Source organism: Lithobates pipiens, unplaced genomic scaffold (assembly GCF_037356315.1).
Source record: "Lithobates pipiens isolate NorthernLeopardFrog02 unplaced genomic scaffold, aLitPip1_a1.2 Scaffold_16, whole genome shotgun sequence".
NCBI lineage: Eukaryota > Metazoa > Chordata > Amphibia > Anura > Ranidae > Lithobates > Lithobates pipiens.
Genome location: NW_027507748.1, coordinates 262,365,715 through 262,390,449, shown reverse-complemented (window position 1 = coordinate 262,390,449; position 24,735 = coordinate 262,365,715). Strand labels below are relative to the sequence as shown.

General features: G+C 45.6%; 1 long non-coding RNA gene across 1 annotated transcript in view; it reads left to right on the top strand.

Annotated features, from left to right (window-relative positions):
- The first annotated feature begins 6,895 nt into the window (after window positions 1-6,895).
- The window catches only part of LOC143984326 (uncharacterized), a 72,948-nt gene continuing 55,108 nt past the window's right edge, over window positions 6,896-24,735 (top strand). Inside the window, exon 1 of the long non-coding RNA XR_013274797.1 lies at window positions 6,896-6,990. This is a non-coding gene — a long non-coding RNA (uncharacterized LOC143984326). The remainder of the gene's footprint in view (window positions 6,991-24,735) is intronic.

The following is a 24,735-nucleotide window of genomic DNA, read 5'->3' as shown; positions in this document are numbered from 1 at the left end:
TGACTTCACCAATGATTCCGATAAAGGAGACCTGTTTTTTGCAGTGTAATCCTCCCAGGTTAAAGTTCATAGGCCAGTGATGGTGAACCTTGGCACCCCAGATGTTTTGGAATTACATTTCCCATGGTGCTCATGCACTCTGCATTGTAGTTAACCACTTGGGTACCGCGCTATTGCCGAATGACGGCATTAGCGCGGACCTAGATTTCCGGGACGACGTCTATTGACGTCGTCCCGGTTACGAGCGGCCTGCGCGCCCCCTGAGGGGCGCGCGCGGCGCGCTCTGTGATCGGCGAGTCTATGAGACTCGCCTGATCACCGATCCGTGCAAGGGGTCGATCCCGACCCCTTATCACGTGATCAGCTGTCAGCCAATGACAGCTGATCATGTGATAGAACGGAGCCGGTAATCGGCTATTATTCCTCCTCGCGCTGACAGCGCGAGGAGAAAAAAAAAAAGCCGATCACCGGCGGCCGTGATCGGGACATCAGTCCCGATCACGGCCAGCAATGCAAGGCACCACATGCCACCTGCCAGTGCCCACCTGCCTCCCGCAGTGCCATCCTGAAGTATAACTAAAAGTAAAAGTAAGTGCCCCCCGTCTGTGCCCATAGTGCCCACAGTGCCACCCCACAGTGCCACCCACAGTGCCACCCCACAGTGCCACCCACAGTGCCACCCACAGTGCCACCCAATCTGCCTCAAAGGTGCTGCACCCCAGTGCCGCCCATCAGTGCCCAGCAGTGCCGCCCATCAGTGCCCAGCAGTGCCGCCCATCAGTGCCCAGCAGTGCCACCTATCAGAGCCACCTATCAGTGCCACCTATCAGTGCCCATCAGTCCCATCTATCTGTGGTACCTATCAGTGCCCATCCGTGCCACCCATCCGTGCCACTTATCCGTGCCACCCATCCGTGCCATCTTATCTGTGCCCATCTTTGCCCATCAGTGCCGCCTTATCTGTGCCCATCGGTGCCGCCTTATCTGTGCCTATTAGTGCCGCCTTAACTATGCCTATCAGTGCCCACCAGTGCAGCCTATCAGTGCCCACCAATGCAGCCTATCAGTGCCCACCAATGCAGCCTATCAGTGCCCACCAATGCAGCCCATCAGTGCCCACCAATGCAGCCTATCAGTGCCGCCTTATCAGCGCACTTCAATGAAGGAGAAAAATGACCCGTTTGCAAAATTTTATAACAAACTATTAAAACATGATTTTTTTTTTTTTTTTTGCATCTTTTTTTGTTTGTTTAGCAAAAAATAAAACTCCGAGCTGTAACTAAATACCACCAAAAGAAAGCTCTATTTGTGGGAAAAAAATGATAAAAATTTCATTTGGGTACAGTGTTGTATGCCCGCGCAATTGTCATTCAAAGTGCATCAGCGCTGAAAGCTGAAAATTGGTCTGGGACTGAGGGGGGTTTAAGTGCCCAGTAAGCAAGTGGTTAAGCATCATGGGAAATGTAGTTCCAAAACATCTGGAGTGCCAAGGTTCGCCATCACTGCCATAGGCCAACCTCACTGATGGCTTCTACATCCAGAAAGATAACTGAAACTATCTAATAGTCAGACACAGCTATAATTCATGGAGTAGACTGAGATAAGTGTAGGAGATGCTTACCACCAAACTGTCCCTTATTTGGAAGGACCGTCTGTCTTTTTGAACCAAACCCCTTTGTCCCGCTTTCCTCCTCCATTGTTCATCTTTTTCATTTCATGTATCGATATCTGTTAAAACATACTAAAAGTATTCTGCATTAAACATTCATAGTATCTCCTGATGATCTTGTTTGCTATTTTGAAAAACCAGCACAAATAAAAGTAATGGTGGAAAAAAAAAATTCTAGATATAACCAAATATTTTTGACATATAAAATCTTAAAGTGGAACTTTACCCAAAAGGAGAGGCTCCACTTCTTTGCATCCTCTCCCCCTCCTCTTCAATAATTGGAACTTTTTAAGGATGGGGAGACTGGTACCTGATTTTGACAGGTACGTGCTCTCACTTTCAATCTGATCCTTTTGAGCGGAAGTTCAGCTACCCCCTCCTTCCCTTGCAGTCTTCTGGGACACATCATAGACCCCAGAACACTGCTGGGCCATTCACAAAGCATAGAGTTTCTTGCACAAGCGCAGTGGGTAACCGGCAGTATAGCCACAAGGCTTCACTGGTGGTTTCTCCACCTGGATTGATGCTCATGGGCTGAGCCTACCGATGGGTAAACTCTTCTATAAAGATTGGGTTTAGAATTGACTAAAGCTCTTCTTCTTTTTCCCCATTTCCTTCTCTACTACTTCATCTGCTGAATTAAGCAGGCTGGTCTGGGCAGAGATGCAGCTGGATGAGAGCTACAAAGCCCTCCGGTGGCATGGATCCCAAGCATGCCCTTGGATAGCGGATGACAGCCCAATAGAAGGCTTTGGCTACGGTGGCTCAGGACTGTTGTATGTGAAACTGACAGGGGTCCCTAACTTTGGGAGTGATTTGGAGTGGCGGTTGGATGAAATCATGGATTTCAGAGAAGGGCTACTGAATATCTCGGAAGTGCACTGGGCACTGAAAGATATAGATTTTCTTGCCATTCAGGAATGGGAGCTGGAGATTGCCTACAGATGGCTGCTAAATCCTGCTCAGTGCCAGGGCTGGGCTCCCTTTTTTCCTGGGACTATCAGGAAATATCAGTTGACAACTCTGAAATCCTGGTTGAAGAGTAGGCAATGTGACAGAGTAACAGTGTGCTTTGCCAACCTGCCCCCGCAGCTATGGAGGCGAAGGTTTTATGGCGGATGCAGCAAGTGCTGACTGACCTTTTATGATCCTGTTTTTGCATAGGATGATCTTGGATGGAGGAATGTGCCTGTCCAGCAGCATGCCAGAGAATCGGCAGTGGAAAATCTGGAGATTGCCATCTCCAAAACTGAAGTGCTGACAACAGGGCAGAGCTCTGCTAACCTCTGTCCAGCAGTGGGTTCCACGGACAGGAGATGTTGAACCTCTATTCCCAGACGCCAGTTGCAGAGACAGGGGATTTGATAGACTTTTCTGCCGAGGAAGAACAATCTGGTGAGCCCTTAGCAGAAGAGCTGGTATCAGGGCCAAACTTCACTGTGCTTTGCCCAGCACCAACAGCAGTATCTGTGGAGTTACAAGGAACTTCCCCAGTGGAAGCGCTGACCACCGGACAGAGGGTCCAAGGCCTCTGCACCACATCTGTGGAAGTTCCAGAGGCTCAGGGTGAGAAGGCTGTGGTCACTTCCCAGCAGCAGATTAGGATAAAGGGGAAGGGGAAGAGGAGGTGTTCGTCGTCCCTCCCCAACAGTTGGCCAGGGTGGAGGAAGCAGTCATGCATCCCAACAGCCAGATGAGGGAATGGAAAAGAAAGCAGCCAGCTCACCTCCCCAATGGCAGCTACACAGTTTGGGAGTGGAGGAAGCCAACCTCCTGCCCAAACAGTTAGCCAGAGCGGAGGATGTGGAGTCCCCAGCAGAAGTGCTAGCAACATGGCAGAGTGCTAACAACTCCTACCCAACAACTGCAGAGTTCCAGGGAGTTCCAGTCGGCCCCTCTCAGTGACAAGCTGAGGTAGTAAAGCTGCTACTCCCAGCTGAATCACTGGCAACAGGGCAGAGCACTGCTGGCCTCTGCCTAGCATCTACAGTGTCTCTACAGCTTCAGGAAGCTGGGGTGATCGGCTCCTCTGCCCAGCAGCAGACAGAGCCCTGGAATGTTAAAAACTACCAGACAGAGAGTAAATGACCTCTGCCCCACACCTACTGGTGTCAACTATTTCTTACAGCCAAGTTTGCGGACTGACTGTGTGAGTTCACTTTGCCCGACCAATGCATGTCCAAACCAGGTGGAGGTCTGGGACCTTGTTAGTCAACTTTTGATGGGGGAGAAATGTGACAGACTCAGCCAGGACAGAGGCTTTTTTAGGGGACTGAATGATACCGATTATGGGGCCTGGCATTTGGGGAAATGGTGCTCTTTGTGAGCTGTATGCCTGGGGACCCTTGAGGTGGTGTTACTTTAGATTCAGGTCCATGTCCCCCAAAACACACAGACTCTGAGAACCCTGTATATGCCATATTAGAAATAGTGACTGATTCATGCTGTTGGGACACATACTGTTAGATGCTAATGTCATTAACTCCAGCCACCTGTCTGTTGTCTTCTATAATGTAAATTAGTCTAGTCTGGCCTGCCACAGCTTCTAAGAGTATTTCACCCATTGTTGTTTGTGCTAATTAACCTTGCTATTGTATGAAGGAGTTCTGTGTTGATGTTTATGATAATGTATATTCTACTGTGTGAAGCTCGGTGACAACAAGTCTGACCTGTAGTGAAATCCCGATTAATCATAACAATGCTCAGGAGGGCATGGAGTCACATCGGCTGCTTTAAGGGATTAGTTAATTAGGGGGGAACCTTCTTTTTTACTGTATATAAGACTTGTATTTTGGTTCTAATAAAAAGAGTCCATATTCAGCAACTAAACAAGTATCATCTTGTGTTGTGCTTGTGAGCGGTTGGAATATCTGATATCTATATTCAGACTGGGAAGAAGTGGTATATGATGAAAGCACTCAAGCGGAGCAGTGGGGCTTTTCGTTAGAGGGACCATCCATCCCCAAACTGTTCCCACAAAGTTGGGAGCATGAAATTGTCCAAAATATCTTGGTATGCTGATGCCTTAGGAGTTCCCTTCACTGGAACTAAGGGGCCAAACCGAACCCCTGAAAAACAACCCCTCACCATAACCCCTCCTCTTCCAAATGATTTGGAGCAGTCATCCCAATATGTTTGACAATATAGTGTACCTTTTAGAGGCGCTATATAAAATAAAGTTTATTATTATTAAAAAAAAAGAGGAGCTAATTAAGACCAACAATATTTTATGAATTCCAGGGATTATGTTGGAAGGTATCCTTCTTTCTTATCTCAGATAGTTGGGAGCTATGGGAGATGTACAGGCACATATACTGTTGTAATGAAAGCAGAAGTTAGAGCTAGTAGCTGACAAAACCGAATACAGAAAAAAAACTGTGATTCTAACCAGAATGACAGAAGCAATCACAGAACCTAATATAAAAATATCAGAAAGGACCAAGAATAAGTTTTTTTGCTTAAAGGGGTTGTAAAGGTAAATGTTTTTTCACCTTAACGCATTCTATGCATTAAGGTGAAAAAACATCTGACAGTGCCTGCGCCCCCAGTCCCCCCGTTTTACTTACCTCACCCCTCGAACGTCCCGCGTTCGTCCTCGACTTCCTCTTCACCACTCAGCCTGGCCGCTGATTAGCTGGAGTGGATGGATGGAAAGCAGCGCAGCCATTGGCTCGCACTGCTGTCAATCACATCCACTGATGCGGAGCACCGGGGGCGGGGCCTGTGATACAGCGAGCGGCTATAGCCGCCGGCTGTATCACGGGAGCGCACCCGCAGATGCTTCTCACCATGCGAGGGAGCTCGCATGAATGTGAGAAGCACCTGCGGGAGGAAGCAGAGACAGCAGCCGAGGGACCCCAGAAGAGCAGGTTCGGGGCCACTCTGTGCAAAACGAGCTGCACAGTGGAGGTAAGTATAACATGTTTGTTATTTAAAAAAAAAAAAATTAAACTTTACAATCCCTTTAACTTATACGTAAAACAACCCTATTTCTTAGAAAAATGTAATTGGAGAAAGCCTGAAGATCAAAGTAGACACAGAAAGCCATCAACAAAATGGACAGATGCATATGCAACAACTATGAGTGATTCCCTGGACAGCCTTTGGACATCAACTGGAGACTCATTTTGAATATTTGCAGTTTTGCAAAGGAATTTTCACTTTTCAGAGGACATTTTCTTTATTTTTAGCAAATGTGAAAATTCACTTTGCAAAGAATACCAATCATATTGGAAGGAATATAAAAAAAATGTATTTTGCTTGCACACATTGGATGATGGAAGTCAGCAGAGTTTACCCTCATTTACTAAGCTAAGTTCCCTTGCAAAGTGAAAAGCCTATTTGCTTTCAGTTAATCAACCTCAGTCAATCAGTATAGTTGCTAAGAGCCAGCTCTAATAACATGATAGTAGTTAATTATTACTCTTACTGCTGAACCAAAAACAACGATTCTAAACAAACATGGCAACCGCAGCCCTGGTTTTGAGGGGTGAGAATTGCATGCTGTCCGCAGAGGGTAAGCAGAAGCAACCAGTCTTCTGGAGGTTCCTGACATTCCTGACCTGGAAGGTAAGGGCTTCAAATGAGATCCTCAAATGTATGTTTTATTATGTCTGCATTGTCATTTATACAGTCCTATCCACTAGGTCACAGTAGAAGAAATATTTTTGAGGAATGCCAAAGAGTTTTAATACATACTGGAAATTAATCTTTTGCTCAGAAGTAAGTGGCACACAAGGCGTCGGATTCTGGCGTACTTATACAGTATGACTGATTTTATTATACCTGGGAGACCTGGAAGAAAATAGAGATAAACTGGTGGAATGTAGTTTCCTATATGAAAAAAAAACAAAAAAACTTTTGCTATAATTAAGTAAAAAGTATATTTTTGTAGTGTTCCAGAATCGCATGGTACCACTTTGATAATGCAATGGGGTTGATTTACAAAAGTCATGTCCACTGTGCACTACAAGTGTACTGCAAGTGCAGTTGCTGTAAATTTGAGAGGGACATGTAAGGAAAATAAAAAATAGAATTTTTGCTTGCACATGTTTGGATGATAGAAATCAGCAGAGCTTCCCCTCATTTTAGATATTCCCCTAAGATCTAGAGCAAGTGCACAGTATATTTGTCTGTGGTAAATCAGCCTCTTTGTTTTATCGCTCAGAAATAAGTCATCACTATAATTTATTCAGGGTTAAGAGCCACTTTAAATTTGTTTATTTTAGGCAAAAAAATAGAAATAATCTGCAACACTGAAAAAGTAGAAGAGCCCTGCCATTCACAGTGTTGGAGAACATAATCCATCCAACAGAGTCAAAGTGAGTATTTAATTTCACAGCAGAGCGCATTCATTCTGTTTCAATTGTTCTTCATAAAGGTGAATGTATAACCTTTTATAGTTTTCAAACAGTCATTATTGAAGGTTTCCTTTTATTCTTTTGACTTTAGGGGTTAAATTATAGGATCCTATATATGTATTAGATACATATTAACATCTAGTTTGAGAGCTGCCGTACATCTACTGCATATTCCCCTTGACACTTTACGGACACCACTCCCCTCTGTGTAGAATGGCTTTCACCCAGTCTTCATCACTCTTCGAGCTGTATCCCATCGCGACAGCTGCCCAGGTCTGTGGCCACACTTGGACAGGACGGACAGTGCTCTTCACCACTGACATTTAGGATGGCCAACATCATCAATAAAGGTAGATCCAAGTCACTCCCCATCATGTCCTTGTTGTGCAGGCTCGCACAGCTGTCACTTCATCACCAGTTTAATATCTTCTGTAGACAAATTCCAGGCAAATGCAAAATCGCAGCTGATGCGCTGTCCCGTTTCAACCTTACTTTGCTTTTCCAGTAGGCGCCTGGAGCCCACCCAACTACTCCTGTCCCACCCTGGTCCTTGCTGATAATTGACTGAAGTCACATCTTGCCAACGCAACCCAGCTCATTAACCATTCCTTGGCACGCAACACACTGAAGGCCTATCGACTGCAAGTTTTTGGCCTCTTGCCCCGAAGCAGCAATAGGCGACGTTAGACACGTCCTAGCCTTCATATCGTATTGCCACACACAGCTGGCCCTTTCTCATAATACTATCAGGCTATACCTAGCCAGCCTCCAGCCTTTCCTATCCTTACAGGACCCCAGTAAACCGTCAGTATTCTCAAGCCCATGCAGTCAAGTGCCCCCTACAGGGCATACAGAAGCACCAACCAGTAGTCAGTAGCAAGCGTCTACCTATCATGACATGTCTGAAATCCTTACTCGTTCTCCATTTTGCGGATTTGCCCAGCCTAGTCATCTAGGCAGCCATCTACCAGGCCTTCTACGGTTTCCTATGACCTAGTGAATTTACTCTCAGCGGCTCTGGCAGTCAGACATGCTCCAACGGCACCTGACCCACTTTCCGAACCATTACACTCTTCATCTCACAGTCTGCAAAATGCAACAAACCGGCCCCGGGGTTGACAACAACCTGTTTCAGACTAACAACGCCTGGTGCCCAGTGACGGCGTTCGACCGACTACTGTCCCAATCTGATGGTAGCTCATTGCTACCCTTTCAAACCAGCCCCCTGAATGGCAGCCAGTTTATCAAGCATGTCAGGATCCTCCTAAGCAACTTGGGCTTCAACCCCAGACAGTTCTCTGGACATTCCTTCCGGATTGGAGCATCTTCACCTGCCTCCCAACAGGAAGTACCACACCACCTAATCAAGAAACTAGGCCAATGGAAGTGTGCTTGTTTTGCCACATACATCCCAAACCCTCATGAAGAAATGGCACAAGCCTTCACCAAGCTGGCTCAATAACCATAAGAATCAATTAAGAATTATTCCCCTATTTGAGTCTTTTGCCTCCTTTTCTTGGCATACCAACCAGACCCCCAAGGCACACGTCAGGTCTATTTATGTTGTAAGTCTTGTTGTACGTGATTATGTGATCCACATCTCTCTTGGTCATGGGGCCACGATATATATATATATATATATATATATACAGGGCTGGACTGGGACAGAAATTTGGCCCTGGACTTCATCCAGACCGGCCCACTTACATTTTGAGTGTCCCATCACCAGCCACTTACAACAGTGTTCGATCAGCACCACCTTACATCAGAGTGTTCCATTACCAGCCCCCTTACATCAGTGTTCCATCAGCACCCCCTTACATCAGAGTGTCCCATCAGCAGCCCCCTTACATCAGAGTGTCCCATCACCAACCCCCCTTACATCAGAGTATCCCATCACCAGCCCCCTTACATCAGAGTGGCCCACTGAGCCATCGGCCCACCGGGAAACTCCTGGTAGTCCTGATGGCCAGTACATGCCTGTATGTGTATATATATATATATATATATATATATATATATATATATATATATATATATATATATTTATTATATTATTATTATTTTTTTACAGGTCAGAAGCTTAAGTTGTTATTAACACAGGCAAAGCTGACCTTTTATTTGCAAGCACATCACCACATACTTGTATGGTGCTTACATAGTTAGTCTGGTTGAAAAGTCCATCTAGTATAACCAACTAATAAAGGAAAAAAAATATATAATACAATCCTATACCCACAGTTGATCCAGAGAAAGGTAAAAGAAACCCAGCAAAGCATGAAAAGTAAAGTTGTTTTTTTTTTTTTTTAAATAAATCAATTTAGTGTACCAACTCACCATATTCTTTTTTCCTCCTATTACCACATTAATTATACAGCTAGGCAATACCCTGTATTTAACCGCTTAAAGACCAGGCCTCTTTTTCAGACTGGGTGTTTACAAGTTAAAAAGTTTTTTTGTTAGAAAATTACTTAGAACCCCCAAACATTATACATTTCTACATTTTTTTCTAACACCCTAGAGAATAAAATGGTGGTCATTGCAATACTTTTTGTCATACCGTATTTGCGCAGCGGTCTTACAAGCCCACTTTTTTGGGAAAAAATTCAGACAACAGTAAAGTTAGCCCAATCTTTTTTTTATATTGTGAAAGATAATGTTACACTGAGTAAATTGATCCAACGCTTCAAAATTGCGCCCGCTCGTGGAATGGCGTCAAACTTTTACCCTTAAAAATCATTGCATATTTTGAGTTAGAGGAGGTCTAGAGCTAGAATTATTGCTCTCGCTCTAACGATAGAGGCGATACCTCACATGTGTGGTTTGCCCACACATTTGATATGCGGGCGCTACTCACGTATGCACTCACTTCTGTGCACAAGCTCGTTGGACGGGACACTTTTAAAAATATATTTTTTTTCTTATTTGTTTTATTTGATTTTATTTATTTTTATACTGTTTTAAAAAAAAAATCACATGTATTCCTATTACAAGGAATGTAAACATCCCTTGTAATAGAAAAAAAGCATGACAGGTCCTCTTAAATATGAGATCTGGGGTCAAAATTCAAAAAAAACAAAAATACATTCTGTCATTTGAAAGAATGACAACAGAAAAATGGCTCTTTAAAACGTATGGATGGAAGTGACGTTTTGACATCGCTTTCGCCCTGCTATGGTATGGAGATGGGGGGGCGGCATCTTAGCCTCATTTGTCTCCATACCCAGCCATGGACAGGTCCCGATCGCCTCCGCCGATGCCGACGGCTCCGGTAAGCAGAGGGAATGGGGGTGGCCCCTCTCCTGCCGCTGATAACGGTGATCTCGCGGCAAAGCCGCCTCAGAGACCACCATTATTGAAAACAGAACCATTGGCTCAAAAGATGGAATATCTCAGTTGTAGCAGCAGCTGCTGCCGTTACTGAGATATCCATCTTCAAAGTGCTGACGTTTATGTACAGGAGCCAGTCGGCAATTAAGATGTCAGGCAGGCCTCAAAGCAGAGGTAAACATTCTGCATGCAAAGGAAGTAGAGTTTAGCAGGTTCTTTAAGACAAAACCTTGGTCAGGTGGCACCATCAGGAGCAGGGCACATCTGAATTTTATTTTTGAGAGTGATTGTGCTATGACGAGATAAAGTGATTGTGCTATGAAGAGATGGAGATATGAAGTCTCCTCTGTCCCTTAATCACGCACATGCCCAGCGTTTCAGTGCCAGCTTTGCAAAACTGCTGGCTTTCCAGCAATTCCCATTCCAGCTCAAGGAGTCAACCACAGTGGCAGGTACCAATCTGCTAATATTTTGCTGAGGCCAACCCTGCCTTTTACCAGCACGTGGAAGTTAAGGTGTCCATGTTAATGGACCACTCTGTCAGCAGCAGGGTCCACATGACAATGAATATGTGGTTTGCCAAGCATGGGCAGAGATGCTACATTTACCAATCACTGGGTCAGTTCGCTGGCAGCGAACTGAAGGGACGCAGGATGGGGCACATTTCTGCAGCTGGCGGTGCAGCCCCATCCCTTGTTCACCATGTATCTTAGTGTTAGTGACAGTGCAGTCACTTCTGCTGATTCATTCTCCTACTCCTCAGAACCACTAGTCTTCCCCAGGTATCTCAGAGCCAATCATACCCTGCAAGTGTTTATCTGGCAGTAATGCAACAGAAACACAAGTTGTTTGTTAACTGACTAATGGCCAGGTATGGTATATGGATCCCCCTCAAAATGCATACCAGACCCTTCAGGATTATAAGGGGAACCCCATGACAAAATAAAAAAAAAAAATGGTGTGGGGTCCCCCAAAAAAATCACAAGGGGACCTCCAGATCCCAGCCCCCTCCCCTGTGTGAATTGGTAATGGGGTACAAATGTACCCCTACCATTTCACAAAAAAAGTGAGAAAAGGGTTTAAAAACACAAGAGACGGTTTTTGACAAGTCCTTTATTAATTTCTTCTTCTTTACGCTTCTTCTTCCATCTTCTTTCTTCTGGTCTTCCTTTAGTGTTGTTCTTCCTCCATCTTCTTCTTCTCCATCATCTTCATCTTCTTCTTCCTCCTCTTTTCTCACCCCACATCTTGCTCCGGTGTCCTATCATATAGAGTCCCTCATTGGATAGTGTCCGCTGTGTACTGCGCATGCTCAGTACACAGCACACACAGATTCCGAAAACACCCAAAGATGAATGGCGCCGTGAGTCCAGGTTCTAGCCCCGCCATCCAAGTGGACATAGAGTTGGAATAAAAAGAGCCGAGCGCAGCGAGGCAGAGGCCGAAGGGTGGTGAGCGAAGCGAGTCCGCGAGGGGCCCTCTAATTTTGCCAGCTCTATGTCCGTTTGGATGGTGGGGCTACCACCTCGACTCACAGCGCAGGCACCTTTCATCTTCACCTTTCATCTTCCGAAGCTTCTTCTGCTCTGTACTGCGCAAGCACTGCGCATGCGCAGTACGGGGAGGACAGTATATGATGGCAGGACACTATATGCCAGAACAACGGCTTCTTTTCTGCTCTGTCTGCATGATCCGCCTCAGTGGGAGTCTTCCGCCGTGTGACGCTTCGGTTCTTCTGACACTTCTTATATAACAGAGGGCGGGGCCACCCTGTTTTGTTTGCATTGATACATGTCCCCTGGGGCAGGACCCAGGTCCCCAAACACTTTTTATGACAATACCTTGCATATAAGCCTTTAAAATGAGCACTTTTGATTATTCATGTTCGTGTTCCATAGACCTAACGATGTTCTGGATGTGAACCGAACAGGAGGGTGTTCGGCTTGTCCCTAATAAAGACTTGCTACATACAGTGGATATAAAAAGTCTACACACCGCTATTAGAATGTCAGGTTTCGGTGGTGTAAAAAAAAAAAAATGAGACAAAGATAAATCATTTCAGAACTTTTGTGACCCAGGCGGCAGTTTGAACAGGGGAGCTCGCGGCCCGGCAGCCACCTATATATGTCTGCTGGCACAGTACAGTCTCTGCCTCCAGTCTCCAGACCAGCATACAGTATCTGTGTCTCCTCTTCTCCTCCTGCCCCTGTGTACATTGCTGCTGGGGAGCGGGACGAGTGGCATTGGTTTGGAGCGGCATGGGGTGCAGGGGCGGCCCATCTATTAAGGACGCACAGGTGCCGCCATCCCTGTCCATTGCCGCCTCCCACTATCCATGCATCGGGACCCTTTCAGGATGCCGGATACATGAATTCCAATGCGGAGTGGGTGTTTTGAGACCCTTCACGCGTTTGGCTGAAAAGACAGGCGATCCTATAGGATGCCTTAGAAGAGGAGAAGAGCCGCGCACTGGAAGCCGCAGATGGAGGAGATGACACGCAGCCCGCTACTCACCTAGATGGGGTAAGTGCGGCAAACAGCGGGCGGGAGGGGGAAGGTGCCACCCCTCCGAAAGGTTTGCCACGCCCAAAATAAAAACACCAGCCGCCACTGGTGGGCTGGACATGGCTTGTGGGGGGAGCCAGAGCAGCGCATGGGTTAGGGAGTGGAGCAGGTTTCCTGGCTGGAGGACCCGGAGCACATCACATGACAGCATAGCACAGCACAAGTACCCGCTCATCACCGACACCACTAGTTGCAAGATGGAATAAAAGCTTAAGGTACCACTTTGCCAGCTGGTGAGTTCTATGTTCTTAGTAAATCTAGGTAATGTGCATGGCAGGCTGGCTTAATTGGTTGCTCTATGTATGTTTACTCAGCTCAGGGCAAGTCCCTCCCAATTGCCGACCACGCTATAGCCGATTGACGACTACAGCGCGGCTGGCTAGTTCTGGGAGGCCTCCCAGTCTCACACTTCTCAGAAGTGTCCATGTTGGCTTGCGTGCTGCATGGGTAAAGAACCAATGACAGCGACCCTTTACCACATGATCACTCCGTCCATTGGCGGAGTGAGGGTTGGGGCCAGGACACCCTTTAGTAGTTGCAATGTTAATTAATTAGACTCCGAGACTTCTACAAGTAGACAGCCATGCAGGGAAAGGCACCCAGATGGACACCAGGTCTGCATGTGTAGAAACACTGTCTCCTATGGCAGCAATCTTGAGCTTTCATGTCCTCCACAATCTCCTTTTTAGATTTTCACTCAACTGTGCGCTCAGTCTATGACTTAGACCCGCTGATCCACTGCCACTGGATCCCGAGCTCTTTCAATCTTTTCACTGTGTATCTTCCTCAAGCATCACCTTTGCGTCCCTGCTGGGTCCCTAGCTTGGCACACAATGTTCTGCAAGCATCACCTCCACTGGCTGGGTCCCTGGCTTGACCTCTGCTGAAGTTTCCCAATTCTTTACCATCTCCGGTTGGTGAAAATACTGCTCTGGTACTTGCTTCAGCTACTCACAATGTTCCCTGGTAGTAAGGTGGATCCCTTAGTGGTGACAGTTTCCCCTCTACCTCCGAACACGACAGGTTCTCCAGCCGGCAGAACCGTACATCTGGCTGGACTGCAAGCTGCAATTCCAAACCTACGCTGCTCTTTTGCTTCTGGATAGGCCCTTAGATAACCTAGCAGCCAGATGTCCTGGGATAGGCCTCAGACTGGCCTAGCAGCCCGGGGGCACATGTCCACTGATATTGTACTAATGACAGTGGAAGGGAAGAGGTTAACATCGGGGCGATCAAAGGGTTAACTGTGTTTCCTCAGTGTGTTTATTAACTGTATGGGGGATGGGCTGCTTGGGACAACACACAGATCGGTCTTCCTGCATAGCAGAAAGACAGGATTTTTGTGTGATCCCCTGTCAGAACGAAAATCTGCCTTGTTTACACAGGTGATCCTCGTTCTGCCACTGTAGGGGATGATCACGGCCTGTCTGCAAACATTGAGTCTGCCAGACCCGCTGATTGGCTCCGCCGCTGGCTGATGGGTGTGTGCCCACAGAACGCCATGTATGATCCCGACATACCGCTACAGCGATTCATGCAGCCGAGCCAACCTACTGCAATGTAACTGCGGGGGCTGGTCGGCAAGCGGTTAAAGTTCAGGTTTTAAGATCAGTCTTGATAAGTTCCTCTCCCATTAAGGGTCAGCCGCCACTGGTGAACAGTGATCTTCTGAAGCCCAAAAATGTGTTGCTACTGAAGAATAGAACTCTTCTTTTAGTAAATATTTTCAGTGTTCACCAAAATGTATGTGAGCATAGATGTAAAGTCAGGCCAATATACTGTAGCCTGCACACACACACACACACTTGTACAAGCATATAGAATTTTAGGCACAGTTAACGAATGTACAAATAGGGAATTTCTTATGTATTCTGGAGTGAAGCGTTTTCTTTCATTATGAAATTGCACTGTGCATAATTTCCGTAGTAATACATGCCCTTAGGTGCTTGTAAAGAAGAGATCCAATTCGTACCTGTGTCATATAAGCTTGCAGAATTTTTTACTTCTGCCTATACAAGTGAATTCTGCAGGCTACTTGAGCATGTGTGTGCAAACAGAAGAGGATTCCTTAACACACCCTCCAGTTGTGGATTGATAAATAAAACATTTCAGTGCTCATAATGATACGTCGTACCTGGGGAGATTTCATGAAAAACATCGTAATAACAGGAATACAAAAAAAGTGCTCCTGATTGACACATCTAACTACTCTCTTTTAACTTTGATCCCAAAACTCTCCAATGTATTATTTTCTTGTTCCAGGAAGGAGTTATCAGTAAATGAAATTCTCCTTGTTCAAATGAACTGACTGTGTGGTAAACCTTTTTTAATTCCTTCAGGATGGAAGCTTCCCCTGTGCAAGAAGGTGTTCCGGTCTGTAGGTTTGTGGCACACATCATTTGAAATTTTACCTTCTGATTGTGATATTAAAAACATATAATTTATTTTGACTACAAGTAAATTGGTGTGCAAGTTTATTTCTAGGCTTCTGGGCTTAATTATATAAAGAAAAGTTGCCATTGCAAAGTAGCACCCTCCTAGTTAGGTGCTAAGATAGTTAAGTATTAGAGTATATAAGAGTGTTTTTGATAAATAAAATGTAGTTGCCACACTGTAGGCAGTGTGGCCATAATTTTGTGTAGGTAAAAGCATAGTTTGGCTTACTGTACCCAGTGAGCTGTGATTGGTTAGTTAGGTCTGATCTGTGTGCTTTGCTTCTGCTAGTCTGCTGGATAGCTTCCTCTGTATCCAGGTAACTTGAGAAGTTTCTAGATTATAGGTGTGGAGCTATGCACATAGCAGCATGAATATTGATACAGCCCCAGCCTATCCCAGAGAAGCAGGCTCTGAAGGCATGCCAGAGACTATATTTATTATGGGTGCACACAGAGTTTGGCTCTTGTTGCAGAGAGGAGGAGTCCAGCCTGAGGGGGGGTATGTTGCCCTCTCGGGCACAAGCTGCCATGAGAAGTGACCTGAGGGAGAAAAACTGAAACCCAGGTGCTTAGAAGAAGTTGACTGAGGGGAGCTGTTTGCCATAGATTGGTGTCACTGGAGGGCATCACTTGGAAGATGGGAAGGAGGCTCCATCTGTCCTTGGGCATTGTGAGTACAGACATCCAAAGATCTTAAGTGCCTTGTGCTTTACTTACCTCTCTGGTGCCTAGTTAAAGTCAGCTGTAGGTCTATTACTGGGGACACTGGTTGGTGTCCTGAAGAGCTCTGTCGACTTTCAGCTTTGCTCTAATGGCTCTTCTACTAATTAAGCTGAAGTCTACTGCTTGTTACAAGGCCAGACTTCATCATAGCTTGTTAAGAAAGGAAGATCAAGTCCTCAGTTGTACATAGTTCTTATCTTTGGAGTGTCCCACTACTTCCCTCATCCCTATCCAAGTTCTCCAAAATAAAAGCAAAAAAAAAAACAACCCTTACACTTGTTCTTGGAGAAGGAGTGAATGAGCCTGTTCTGTATCTGGCTGTGGGGCTATGGGAGTCACCTGTAAACTGCCAATTTCAATAAACATGTTAAATAATAACTTCAAGTGTCACAAACCTCTATACCAAGCATGCCTCTACACCATGGGTGCTCAACCTGTGGCCCTCCAGCTGTTGCCGAACTACAAGTCCGATTAGGCATTGCAACCTGATGGTTACAAGCATGACTCCCAAAGGCAGAGGCATGATGGGAATTGTAGTTCGGCAACGTCTGGAGGGCCACAGGTTAAGCACCCATGCTCTACACCCATCCACCTTTATATTCAGTCCATGTTTTTCTAAGATTTACTATAGGATCATCTAATCCCAATAATTTTGCTGCATTAACCTATTGTATGCTATACCTTTGAGCTGTGCTTGTCTGCCCCACTCCCAGAAAAACAAACTGTCCTTTCAGGAATAACTGGTATATAGTATACATATGGTATACATATATCGATCTTGTGGCATCTATGTGATATGGGAACCTTATAGAGGTGCTGTATGTTATAATGTAATCATTGCATTGTGGTTCTAGAAGCTGCTCATCAGCAACTATGAGTTCTAGCTAGACCCCTGGAGGAGCTAGACCCCTGGAGGAATTTACTAACGTTTTGAAAGGATGGGTGCACCACACCAGCTTGAATAGTCCTTTAAAATATTTTGTAACATGCGCTGGCCAGTGGCATCACTAGGGTTGGTGTTACCTGGTGCAGTAAAACATGGTGTCACCCCCCCCCCCCCCCCATATATTGTACCCTATTGTTTCCTCCATGTTCTCCATTCTCTTCCTTTTCTCTCTGTTTATCTGTCTTTCTTGTTCTTTCTATCGCCCTCTCACCTTTTCTTTGCCCCCCACGCCTCTCTCTGGGGGGCCAGATTCACATCCCAGGAGCCTATGGGCCAGTGATGGCGAACCTTGGCACCCCAGATGTTTTGGAACTACATTTCCCATGATGCTCATGCACTCTGCAGTGTAGTTGAGCATCATGGAAAATGTAGTTCCAAAACATCTGGGGTGCCAAGGTTCGCCATCACTGCTATAGGCCCTTGACTCTGAGGCACTCTCCAACAGCATTGCCAACCCCCCACAATGTTTTTATATACTGAGAAAATATTGAAAATCTACTGACAAAATACATTTTGAAATATGACAACATGCTGCCCGGCATTGAGGGGAATAAAATGTACATTTTGTACACTTCAAATAAAACTTGTAAAAAAAAAAAAAAGGAGTTGTGCATGACACTGCCCCTAGCAGCCTGCAATGCAGAGCGGCTGGAGCACCAAATTGCTCCAACTTCTCTGCGATTTCATGCTTTTTCAGTGTGAATTTACTCAAAGAGGGGGTGAAGGGCTAGAGACAGAATGGGGGAGTGGGAAGAGAGATGGGGAGATGGAAAAGCAGGAGAGAGGGAAGAGGCTGACACAGAGAGAGAGAGAGAGAGAGAGAGAGAGAGAGAGAGAGAGATGGGTGGAGGTGAGGGAGGGGTGAGATAGAGGGGGTTGAGAGAGAGAGAGGAGGAGTGACAGAGAGAGGGGGTGAGACGGAGAGGGAGTGGTGGTGAGAGAGAGGGTGAGATAAAGAGGGTGTGGGGTGAGAGAGAGGGTGACAGAGAGGGGGATGGGGGTGAGAAAGAAAGGGGAGAGAGAGACTGGGGGTGAGACTCCCCCCCATCACGTTCCCCCAGCTCCTTGCCTCTCAGTTTTTTCTTGCACATTCTGTCCAGGCACACAGCCGACTCTGCCATCTTCACTGGGGGCATAGACAGCATAACTTGAGTTTATATCTGAGGAAATGGCATGTGCTGTGTGCGTGTGTGTGTGTGTGTGTGTGTGTGCCTGGACCGAGCTGTGTTCAGTGCTGGATATTGTAAGGATGAAGGATTACTCACTACTCAGTTCCTTCATCATCTCCTCCTCTATGGTCACTTCCCTGATCCCGGGCTCCCAGTCAGCCTCCTTCTGGTTTCCTGACTCCTTCCTTACTGCTTGTATTATCTCTGCCACAGTGTCACCCGGTGCACCCCCATAGCAACGCCACTGGAGCTGGCTGTGACGATACAAGCTGGTGTGACACTCCTATGTTTCAAAACTTTAGAAGACTCCATCGTGTGGAGGGCAGACTTGGGAGTGCTGCAGGCAGGTACTGACCAGTTCCATATCCTGCATAACATTAGCCAGTAGGGATGAGCTTCGAGTTTGAGTCGAACTCATGTTCGACTCGAACATTGCCTGTTCGCCTGTTCAGCGAACAGTGAACAATTTGGGCTGTTCGCAGCAAATTCGAAAAGCCGGAACACCCTATACAAGTCTATGGGAGAAATCTAAAGTGCTAATTTTAACCACTTCCCGACCAGCGCACGACGATGTACGTCGACAGAATGGCACGGGCAGGCATATTGGCGTACATGTACGTCCAATATTCGTTGCCGCCGTGCCATCGGGAGCGCGCCGCCGGCGGCGCGCTCCCGCGCTGGTCGGGACCCCCGTGAGTCCGGTCGCGGGACCCGCGGACTCGATCGCCGCGGGCATCCCCGCGATCGTCTCACGGAGCGGCCGAATGGAGGAAATGCTGTATAAACAACATTTTTCCATTCTGCCTAGCAACTAGTGACGCTGATCTCTGCTCCATGTGATTGGAGCAGAGATCAGTGTACACTAAATGAAAGCCCAACCCCCCCACAGTTAGTAACACACCCCTAGGAACACTTAACCCCTACACTGCCACCCACTGGTTAACCCCTTCACTGCCAGTGTCATTTACACAGGAATCACTGCATTTATATAGACACTGATTACTGTATAAATGACAATGGTCCCAAAAATGTGTCAAAAATGTCCGATGGGTCCCCCACAATGTCGCAGTCACAATAAAAATCGCAGATCGCCGCCATTACTAGTAAAAAAAAAAAATAATAAAAAATTATTAATAAAAATGCTATAAAACTATCCCTATTTTGTAAACGCTATAACTTTTGCGCAAACCAATCAATAATCGCTTATTGCGATTTTTTTTACCAAAAATATGTAGAAGAATACGTATCGGCCTAAACTGAGGGAAAAAAATGTTTTTTTATATATTTTTGGGGGATATTTATTATTACAAAAAGTAAAAAATAATGCGTTTTTTTCAAAATTATCGCTCTATTTTTGTTTATAGCGCAAAAAATAAAAACCGCAGGGGTGATCAAATACCACCAAAAGAAAGCTCTATTTGTGGGAAAAAAAGGACGTTAATTTTGTTTGGGAGCCACGTCGCACGACCGCGCAATTGTCAGTTAAAGCGACGCAGTGCCGAATCGCAAAAAGTGGTCTGGTCTTTGACCAGCAAATTGGTCCGGTCTGAAAGTGGTTAAAGGGTAATATGCAGGTTACTGTCCTAAAAAGTGTTTGGGGACCCAGGTCCTGCCCCAGGGGACATGGATCAATGCAAAAAAAAGTTTTAAAAACTGCAGTTTTTTCAGGAGCAGTGATTTTAATAATGATTAACGTGAAACAATAAAAGTGTAATATTCCTTTAAATTTCGTAGCTGGGGGGTATCTATATTATGCCTGTGAAGGGGCGCATGTTTCTGGTGCTTAGAACTGTATTTTAAAGTCTTTTAACATCACTTGCGGCTAAATTGTCGGCTCCCCGTAATACAGAGAACACTCAATGAGTGTTCTCTGTATTAGCTGACAATTCATTCATTCATTGATTAAAAAAAAAAAAGCGTGGGGGTTCCCCTAAATTCAATTACCAGGCCCTTCAGGTCTGACATGGATATTAAGGGGAACCCCGCATCAATTTTTTTAAAAAAATTGACGTGGGGGTCCCCCTAAAAATCCATACCAGACCCTTTATCCGAGCCCGCAACCTGGCAGGCCGCAGGAAAAGAGGGGGGGACGAGAGAGCGGCCCCCCTCCCTCCTGAACCATACCAGGCCACATACCCTCAACATTGGGAGGATGCTTTGGGGGTCTGTGACCCCTCAAAGCACCTTGTCCCCATGTTGATGAGGACAAGGGCCTCATCCTCACAACCCTGGCCGGTGGTTGTGAGGGTCTGCGGGCGGGGGGCTTATCAGAATCTGGAAGCCCCCTTTAACAAGAGGACCCCCAGATCCCGCCCCCCCTGTTTGAAATGGTAAGGGGGTACAAAAGTACCCCTACCATTTCACAAAGAAAGTGTCAAAATGGTTAAATAAGACAAACACACTTTTGAAAAATTCCTTTATTAAAAATAAAAAAAAGATTCCAGTGGTGCTAATCCACTCTTGCTATCCAGCGACGAATCTCCGGGGTCCAGCGATGGATGATCATATCCAGCGATTGGGGATCTCTCAGTCCAGCGCTGTCCATACATCCTTCTTCTGTCTCCACTGCGGAGACTGCGGAGATCCCAGCGCTGACGTTTCTTATATTAGGAGGGCGGGGCCACCCGTCACCTGACCCCGCCCCTCTGACGCTGGAGAGGGAAGCCAGGGGTTCCCCAGTGACGTGTGGGTGACCCCGCCCCCTCTGATGTAACGCAGGTTTCCGTTACATCAGAGGGGGCGGGGTCACCCATACGTCACTGGGGAACCCCTTGCTCCCTTCACCAGCGTCAGAGGGGGCGGGGTCAGGTGACGAGTGGCCCCGCCCTCCTAATATAAGAAACGTCAGCGCTGGGATCTCCGCAGTGTCTCCGCAATGGAGACAGAAGAAGGATGTATGGACAGCGCTGGACTGAGAGATCCCCCATCGCTGGATGTGATCATCCATCGCTGGACCCCGGAGATTCGTCGCTGGATAGCAAGAGTGGATTAGCCCCGCTGGAATGTTTTTTTTTTTTTTTTTTTTTTAATAAAGGAATTTTTCAAAAGTGTGTTTGTCTTATTTAACCATTTTGACACTTTCTTTGTGAAATGGTAGGGGTACTTTTGTACCCCCTTACCATTTCAAACAGGGGGGGGTGGGATCTGGGGGTCCCCTTGTTAAAGGGGGCTTCCAGATTCTGATAAGCCCCCCGCCCGCAGACCCTCACAACCACCGGCCAGGGTTGTGAGGATGAGGCCCTTGTCCTCATCAACATGGGGACAAGGTGCTTTGAGGGGTCACAGACCCCCAAAGCATCCTCCCAATGTTGAGGGTATGTGGCCTGGTACAATTCAGGAGGGAGGGGGGGCGCTCTCTCGTCCCCCCCTCTTTTCCTGCGGCCTGCCAGGTTGCGTGCTCGGATAAAGGGTCTGGTATGGATTTTTAGGGGGACCCCCACGTCAATTTTTTTTTTTTAATTTGATGCGTGGTTCCCCTTAATATCCATATCAGACCTGAAGGGTCTGGTATGGATATTTAGGGGGACCCCCACGTCAATTTTTTTTTTATTTGACACGGGGTTCCCCTTAATATCCATGTCAGACCTGAAGGGCCTGGTAATTGAATTTAGGGGAACCCCCACGCTTTTTTTTTTTATCAATGAATGAATGAATTGTCGGCTAATACAGAGATCACTCATTGAGTGTTCTCTGTATTACGGGAGCCGACAATTTAGCCGCAAGTGATTTTAAAAGACTTTTTTTCCTGCACAAATGACACTTTGTGCAGGGACAGTTTTAAGCACCAGAAACATGCGCCCCTTCACAGGCATACTATAGATACCCCCCAGCTATGAAATTTAAAGGAATATTACATTTTTATTGTTTCACTTTAATCATTATTAAAATCACTGCTCCTGAAAAAACGGTCGTTTTTAAAACTTTTTTTTGCATTGATCCATGTCCCCTGGGGCAGGACCTGGGTCCCCAAACACTTTTTAGGACAGTAACTTGCATATTACCCTTTAAAATGAGCACTTTAGATTGGGACTCGAACGTTCACATAGACTTTAATAGGGTTCTAAAGTTCACACGAAGTTTAAGTCTGTTCGCAGGTTCTGGTGTGAACCGAACAGGGGGGTGTTCGGCTCATCCCTATTAGCCAGCCTGGGGAAGGAGCAGATGGTGTGTTACATGGTTTAGCATTCTACTGTTTGGCTGGGTTTAAATGTTACATATGTTGCTAGCAATGCGAAATATTGTCAGAGTTATGGATACCACCAATGTTGTTTCACTGCTTCTTCCATGGTATTTTTATAGTAAAAATTCAATTTTGATCCTGGAAAAAAGGGGAGACGGGAGAGAGAAGAACAAAAACAGAAAAGGGGAGTGGGGGAAACAGAGGGAAAACAGAGGGATAATAGCTGAGCCCACATGATGGCTCCATGTTGAGATTCAACCAAAGAATATATTTCTTTGCATTCACTAATATTGTTTAATCTTTCTTTTTAATCCCTCATCTTGATGCCTTAGCTCGTTTTTCCTGAGGTATAACCTTTTAAGAAAGGTGTGATTTTTTTTCTCTCAATAAACGTGTAAATTTACGTATTAATAAAGAAATTTGAATTTCTACCTGATCACCTTGTTCGAGATCAGTCTCGTAACCAAACATAAGATGGGTCCATTCATCCCCCTGAAAAGCACTCATTATAGATGAGGCAGGTTAAATGTTAACATATGCAGACATTTGTATTTTTATAAATCAATACTGCCTTGATTCTGTACTTCTATTATGTAAAGACAAATTGTAATAACTAGACAAATACAGAGAACTTCTGCAAATAATTTTGCAGAAATGTGCTTAAACACGGCAAGGGATGTTATTACAGTTGTATTCATCTCTGCAATTCTTACTGTTACTGGCGCTTAATTGTATAGCTATAAATGGCTACACACACCACAATCTTATTGAACAATCTCTTTTAGATTTACCCATAACAATTGTGACAAGTTGGGGAATTTGTAGCTCATTGGTAGCTCCAAACAGTGAGTACAGAAGTATGTTTCAGGGCCTTTTCTGCCCACTTTTATTTAAAACAAAGCAAAAGTTAGCACTTAAACAGTTTCCCATGCAGGGGGAGCTCACCATCAATGCAACAAAACATAGAATTCAGCCTCGTGGCTCTCTTTGCAGCTCCAATGCTCAGGCCTCATGCCATGGTCCTCCAGACCATCAAACACACAGTCCCAGTGCCGTGCACAAAACACTGTACCTCAGTCCGCTTGACTGTTTCTCCTGCAGCTCCCAGCTGCTACTTCCTCAAAGTCTCAGGCCTTTATCTGTCCAGACCTGGCCAGTATGGTGCTATTATTATTATACAGGATTTATATAGCACCAACAGTTTACGCAGCGCTTTACAACATTAGGGCAGACAGTACAATTACAATACAATTCAATTCCAGAGGAATCAGGTAGCCCTGCTCATTAGCACTTATAATCTAGGAGGGTGGGTCAAGTTATACAAAAGGGTAATTACTGTGGGGGGTGAGCTAATGGAGAACAGGGCGATTAGGTTGGTATTTAGAGACTAAGCTAGTGATGTAGCTGGGGCAGAATTGTGGATAGCGTTATAACTTATTGTTAGTATTTTGAATTTAATTTGTTGGGCGAGTGGTAGCCAATGGAGGGATTGGCAGAGAGAGGTAGCAGACACTGAGTGGTTTGTAAGGTGGGTGAGTCTGGCAGCAGCATTCATGATGGACTGAAGGGGTATAGTCTATTTAAAGGTAAGCCAATGAGAAGGGAGTTGCAGTAGTTAATGTTTTATGGGTTAGAAAGGGTTATAGTTTAGCGATGTTGCGGAGGTTGAGGTGGCAAGCTTTGGAAAGTTATTGGATGTGGGGCCGAAACGAAGAGAGGTGCACCTCACAGCCCCCTTCACACACTGACCCCCATCAAGAAGGTGGGGTCAAAGACCTCTAACTCTGGCTCTAACATGAATGCAGCACACACTGCCATTTTAACCAGTCGCATGGGCTCAACCTGTCATAGTGTAATGTGAGAGGATACCTAACTGGGTCTGAATGTTACAATATTATTTTGGTTGACTCTCACACCACAAAGTTTTGGGTAGATGTAGAGGAGATGAATGTGGTGTGGTTGTGATATATTATAAGTATGTGAACTACAGGGCAGAAACATAAATTTTTTTAATATATACAGTATCTCACAAAAGTGAGTACACCCCTCACATTTTTGTAAATATTTTATTATATCTTTTCATTTGACAACACTGAAGAAATTACAATTTACTACTGTTTTTTTTTTTCTCTGAGGTTGGGCACTTGTGCCCTATTGTTCAGGAAATTTTATACTTGGCAAGTAACTACCTTATCCTACAGTCGGGTTGGTCTATCCCACCCTGACCCCAATGGTTTATTTTGCTCATTTTTGGTTTTATGTTTTTGTTCTTTTTGGTTACGGGACTTTGTTACTTACATACTTTGCTAACGCAGACCTATGAAGTATGGCCCTTATGGCTTGTCTATGCCATTATTC